A 6943-nucleotide genomic window follows, 5' to 3' on the forward strand; every position below is an offset into this window, starting at 1 on the left:
CCCCCCCGCACTATCATAATCCTCCTAAAGTTACAGAATTCTATATCTGAATTGGACCTTAGGGCAAAATGTAATCCATCACTTTCATTTTGCATCTGAAAAAAAGGGTTCCAAGAAAATGAGTTGCCTGAGGTGGTCTCCCATCCTGTCAGTTGAGGCCTAGATGCCAGACTCGTCCCACCCACCCCAGCGTGTGACTGTCTTCATCTGATGTTCCAAGATGAGCATTTGTGTGTGACTGTCTTCATCTGATGTTCCAAGATGAGCATTTGTTGAGACTCTAAAGTTGAAATGAGCCTGCATCATTCTTAGTCAGACTTGTGTTGAGTGACTTTCCCGGATCCAGCATCGTGTTTGATGTTGTTGAGCCCACCAGGGAAATGACTGACAGCATGAACTGTGGAACCAAGCAGCCCTGAGTGCAAATCTCCAGTTAACTGAGCCTATGTTTCATTATCCTTAAAATGGGAATTACAATACAATCCTCATGGAATCATTGCAAATAGGAAGGTCAGTGAGTTAGCATACATATAAAGAAGACCCAAGTTCAGTGTCAGACACAGAGGAGTTGCTGTGTCAATGATGGGGTCTATCACTATGATTATGTTCTCCTCAGTGAACTCACAGACATTTAAAAACTTTGAAAATATTCCCAACAAACACTAAGACTCACGTAGTAGTATGTGGTGGTGATACGTTTTTGTTAACATACCATCAAATCTGAACCAACTCATAGCTGATCCTCCAGCCGGTTTCCAGAGGTAGTTAATTGGCTGGGAGGAGATTGCCCATCCTTCTCCCATAGGAGTTATGTGGTAGGAGACCATAAATGTTCCGATCCCAGAGTTGCAAATTGCTAGACTAAGATTACTTAAGCTTTATGAGAGGAGAACAAGTAAGGGTTTGTCGTGCTGTTGTTGATTACCATTGAGTCAAGCACAACTCACAGTGACCTTATGAACAAAGTACCTGAAGTCTTTCTATAACTATTGCCGTTTCTTAAAGTTCATAGAGTTTCCAGAGGCATGTTGTTTAGGAAGTGGTTGCCATTCCTAGGAGACTGTAAATGTTACAGTTCCAAAATTGCAAATTGCTAGGCTAAGATTACTTAAGCTTTATGAGAGTAGAAGTAAGGGTTTTGTCATCAGCTTTAGAAATGTTATTTCTCAGAGAATGTGGAAGGGTCTTGGAAAATGTCACAGTGCAGGAATGTTCATTGGTAAGAAGCTCAAGATGTGTTTTGAAAGAACAGAAAGAGAGGTCATGGCTCACAGGTGAAGTTAAAAGAAAATTAAAAAAGAAACTATGGAAATAAGCTGAGAAAACTATTTCCAGACTGTGTAGAATGTTAAATGTCAAGCTGTGAACGTTTATCCTTCAAGTAATGAAAGCTATGAGAGATTTTTGGAATCCCCTTGGAAAAAGACATCATGTTCGGAAGGGTGAATGGATAGCGGGAGACCCTGAATGAGATGGATTGATGCAGTGACTGAGGCAAAGGGGGTTGATGTGTTGGAATTAGCGAGACTGGCTCAGGACAGAGAACGGTTCAGAGCTGCTGTACGTAGGTAGGGTCGCTATACATCGCAGGCGACTCAATGGCACAAAACAACAATAACATATTATGACAGGTTTGGAAGCAGGAGTGGCATCCACTTCCTAAAGCACTTGCCTCCAGAAACTCTATGAACTTTGATAAATGTCGATGGTTGTAGAGGGGCTTCAAGCCTTTTCTTCATTGGGTCACTTTGAGTTGTGCTTGACTCAAAGGCAATCAACAGCAACAACATAGAGCAGCAAAAGGGCTCCGGTGGCATAGTCTGTAGGGACGAGTGCTGCTAATTCAAAGGCTGTGCCTCTAGGGGTTCAAACCCACCAGTGACTTCTCAGGAGAAAGATAGACAATCCCCTTCCATTCCGTTTAGAGCCTCAGAAACCCCCTGTAGGGTCAGCTATGAGTCCCAAGGGCAATGAGGTGAGTTGGTAGAACAACAAAGTCAGGCTTTATTAGAGGGATCAAATAAGGAAGGGAAGGAGTTGTTTACTGGGTCTAAACAAGTTACTTAGACACATTAACATCTCATTTAGTCCCTATAAGCAACCCTAAGAAATTAGATGACATTATTCACATTTCATAGATAAGGAAACTGAGTCTTGGAGAGGTTAGAAGTGCAAGAAATGCTATGTCTCTAACCTGAGCTGAGAATGAAGACAATTTAATGAAATACTAGCCTTGAATGATTCCTAGTCTGTTCAGCTTCAATGTCAGTCTTTAAAAGGAAAGTCAGAACTGAAATGGTGGGTAAAGGGGATCATAACCAAACGTATTGCTGTTGGATCAATTCCAGCTCCTGGGGACCCTCGATGGGGTTTCTGAGGTTGTAACTCTTTATGGGAGCAGATCACCCATCATTCTCCCACAGAGTGCCTGGTGGACTCTGAGCCAACCTTCCAACACCCCAGCACACAACACACTATAGGCTGTGAAAAGGGAGAGGGATTTGTTTGAAAGAAAAATTTTATCAAAAGGAGTAATAAATCTACAAGAGTTTTCTCTCCACCCCCCATGTTTGGTAAGGCTTCACTTGATTCAATTCCCTGGTTCCCAGACTAGCACCTCAGAATACTAGAGCTCCAAAAGGTGTTAATAGTAACCCACAAGTAACTGTCGTTATTTTTGAAAGAAGTCCTATAAGTCTGTGGATCAAAATCCTGAGGACAGGTGTAACATCACCTCTTTACATTGGATGAAAAGCACATACCGTGTTGTCACTTGTGTATTGTGGGTAGGTCATCTTTGGCCAACTGTTAAATCCACATGCACAACATACCTAAAACCATGCTTAATAAAAAGGAGCAAATAAATCTACCTGAGAACTGTGTTTAATGACCTCTTCATTAGCATGTGCTTCATGGAGTATGAACCCAGCCAAGTCCACTGCTGTCTTGTCAATTCATCAACCCGCCATCATTTCCAAGGCTCTAGATCATTATGGGAAGAAACTGCCTCATCTCTGTCCCTTGGAGTAGCCAGTAGATTTAAACTGCTGACCTTTCTATTAGCATCTGCTATGTAACACACTGTGCCATCAGTATGGATGGCAATGAATGATGGTGGAAAGAAATGGGAACAAACCAGTCATTAAGGAAGAAAAAAGAAAAGCCATGGATTTGTAGAAATTGAGAGGAGGGACAAAAATAATGTCATTTTAGGACAAGAATCTGAGAGTAGCAGAGTCAGCAGGAGAGAAGGATGGAAACCCACATTTTGTGCAAAGAAGATTGGAGTATGGAGCAGAAGGAACGTGGAGTAAAGACCAGTCGGGCCAAGGAAGATGCAGGAAACCCATGAAACACTGTGCTGTTTCCCCAGATGGGGCTCTGTGCCCCTGTTCAACCCTTGTGACATGGGGCTGCTTCTCCTACTTTTGAAAAGTCATTTTAATGTGTGTTTTTCTTGTAAGCCCCACTCAAGTAGTTTTTGGGGATGGAGTCAGATAAAGATCTTTGCACAGCTGAAGGTGAGGGTGGGGTTCCCCCCCAATGATGAAAGTTGTTGTTGTTGTTGTTGTTAGGTGCCATCGAGTCGAGTACGACTCATAGTGACCTTATGAACAAAAGATCTGGACCCTGTTCTATCCTGTGTCATCCCCAAATTTCCTTACAGACAAGAGCCTATTGCAGCAGTCACTGAGTCAATCCACCTGGTCAAAGTTCTTCCTCTCCTTCTCCAACCCTCCACCCTTCCCATCATGTCACTCTCCAAGGAATACCCCCTCCTAGCAACATGCCCAAAGTATGTGAGGTGAAGCCTTATCATGCCTGCCTCCACAGAGTGACAGGACTGTGCCCTATTGAAGGCATACCTGTTTGTTCTCTTGGCCATCCATGGTATGGATGTTCAGTGCTCTACTCCAACACCACCACTCAATGGAGTCAATTCTTCTTCTGTCATCCTTAGTCATTGTCCAGCTCTCAGGTGCATAGCAAGTGATTGGAAAGACTATGGCCTGAATCAGACACACCTTAGTCCTCAAACTGACATCCTTACTCCTTAATAATTTGGAGAAGTCCCTAACTGCAGATTTTCCCAATGCAATGTGTCTCCTTACTTCCTGCTGGTACCAAGGGTGTTAACTGTGAGTGAAAATGAGGCTTAGTAAAATTGACCAACGTCACCATCTGGTAAGGAGTAGGATTACATCTCGGGACCCGAGGGTGGACAGAGCATTCTTCACCCTTCACCTCTCCCATTTACAGTTAATTGCTAAGTCTTCACAAGCTCCTTCCTGTTCCTCCACTCTGCCCACTTTCCTTGATCTCTGTTGTCTCTTCTCTAGCACAGAAGCCTCTGCACTGATCTACCGATCAGGCAGCCTTAACCACATGACATCCTGGTTAGCCATGTTTGTTTCCCTCTGGGCAGGGGGGGGGGGGCGATATCTCACTGCTATCAAGTCTGAACAGACTCATAAACCTCCAGCAAGTTTTCAGAGGCTTTATAAAATGCATGGAGGAGATTGTAGATTCGAACTGCCTGCCTTTGGATTGGCAGCACAACTCCTTATTATCTATTGGGCTGCGAGAGCTCCCTTTTTTTGGTTTCTGAAGTCACTGTCATTTCCTTTTCCTAGCCTCCTCAGGCGCTTTCTCAGCCTTCCCTATGTCCATTAAACAACACTTAATGCGCTGGAATTATTAGCTCTGTGATGGCCAGACTGAGGTCAAGTCTTCTTTATGACTAATTCCCCAGAAGTGGGCTCTCAATGATTGGCTCTCACATAGACGTCTGTGGGAAGAGAGGATGGGAAGGAGAAGCAAGCAGGGCAGGAGTGGGAAAGCCAAGCACCACCCTAGGCACTAACTCCAGGCTGCGTGCAGCTGTTTCTGCAGAGAAAATGAGGGGCTGGAGGAGGGTGGGGCTAGGGATGCTTCCATCTTTCCCTCCCCTGTCCATCCCTACACCAAACAACCTTGTCTTCTTAAAATGAAGCTAAAGGTTTTTGTAACCCTAAAATGAAAGAACAAACTCATAGTTTACCCTCCAGTAGGATTCCAAAGCTGTAAATTACTGTAAAGGTTGTTCATCTTTCGCCCACAGAGCCACTGGTGCATTCAAACTGCCAAGGAAACATGATCTTTGGGTAGGCAGTGCAGCTCCCTGAAGACTAGGACACCAGAGTTCCCCTTCTGTAGACTCATGCCATCTGGCCCCTACCCCTCTTCTGTCTCCTCTCCCTCCCTTCTCCCTTCTGCTCCCCTCTGTAACCCCCACTGCTGGCTTTATAGCTGTCATCAGACTCGAAAACCCTCCCTCTCCACCAAACACACTCTGCTTTCCTGCCTGTGTGACTTTTTTGGATCCCCGTCCTGGTTGAATCTTTCTGGAAGATATCACGGCTCCTTCGCAGTTTTCCCAAGTTCCCCATCATGCAGCGTCCTATACAATCCTTCCTTTTGGCTCCAGTAATGTTCTACAGTGCCTGCTGTTATAGCCCATCTCAAAACATTCTCCAATGTGTTTATACCTTGTTTGTGTTTCCTAGTGCAATGTGAAGTGGCCCAAATATAGCATATATTGACCTTGGAGTTAAACCACCCTTACCATTTGGGAGCTTTGTAAACTTATGTAAATTAATTATATACCCTTTGAGGTTCAGATATAATATTTTCTAAAATTATTTGTAAAAATGTAAAGGTCGGGGTGGGGGTGGGGGGAAGGGACGTGGGAATTGTATACTAATAAAGGAATTTTTTTCTTTTTTTTCTCTCCGGAGGGGGAAGCGAGCTGGTGGGGAAGGGTGGGAAGGGAGAAAATTGCGGCAATGAATGAATGGAAATCCAAAACCTCTGTAAAAAAAAATTAAATTAAAATTAAAAAAAAATAAATGTAAAGGTAACTCATAACCATAAGTTCCATCTGCATCATGGACCACCTGTCAGTACCTCTGGAAGGCAGGCTGGTGGAAAGCCAGGCCATCAGAACCATGAATGCCGGCCGTGAATGCTGCGTTAGCCAGCCCAGCGGAACCAAATGCCCAGCTCTGGAGGAACCAGAGGGGCCGAAGCAAAGAGCAGACACATGGTTGGGAAATACCAGGGAGCTGTTGGACAGGAGCCTGGACCCTGTTTGGGGACTAATGGATCGTCAGTGCTGGTTCCCACTCCGCTCTGCAGACCACAGCTCTGCAGCCTGGACGAGCCCTCAGTACCACCACCTCAGCAAACAGCATGCCCGGAGAGCTTCCAGGATGCCATAGCCAGTGGTTCTTCACCCACTCTGCAACTGCAAATCAGTGGCTTTCTTAACTTTCTTCTTCCAGAAGGAGCCCTAGTGGCTTAGTGGTAAGGAGTTGGGCTGCCAACCCAAAGGAGCGCAGTTCGAACCCAGCTGCTCCCTGGGAGAAAGATGGGAAGTCTCCTCCCCGAAAATTTATTATCTCTGCTAAAGTGATCAGTTGGTTGACTTTACAGTACAGAATAACAACCATCTTCCCATAACAACTGTCTTCCCAGGTGCAACCTACACCTAGTCTTCTCCATGCATCATCCTCTTCAACGCAGGCCTGTTCAGCTCTGAGTGAGCGAGCTGTGTGAGGGCGCAGAGTGGCTTCCACGCTCCTTGTTGCTGTCAGTTCAGATGGGATGAACTTCACAGCCCAGTTTCCCAGCTGGAGATGATTTAAGTATGGTGGATTTATATAACTTTGGGAAACGGTAAACTGTGTAAATTTGCTATGTTTTCCAGAGACAGTTATTTATGGAGGGGCATTTTTAACTCAAGTGCTAGAAGTGTTAAATCATGATAATAAATTCATGCTATTCAGACTTCCTTACATTGTAATAAATTCTTTTCCTAAGCATGAATGAGGAGATCCATGGTTCCTCTAATATACCATTATGTATTTCTTCTCAGAATGACACAGCTTACTATATCAAGTTG

This window comes from Elephantulus edwardii, unplaced genomic scaffold (assembly GCF_000299155.1).
Source record: "Elephantulus edwardii isolate Elephantulus edwardi_28Jun2011 unplaced genomic scaffold, EleEdw1.0 scaffold00076, whole genome shotgun sequence".
In the NCBI taxonomy this organism is placed as follows: Eukaryota; Metazoa; Chordata; class Mammalia; order Macroscelidea; family Macroscelididae; genus Elephantulus; species Elephantulus edwardii.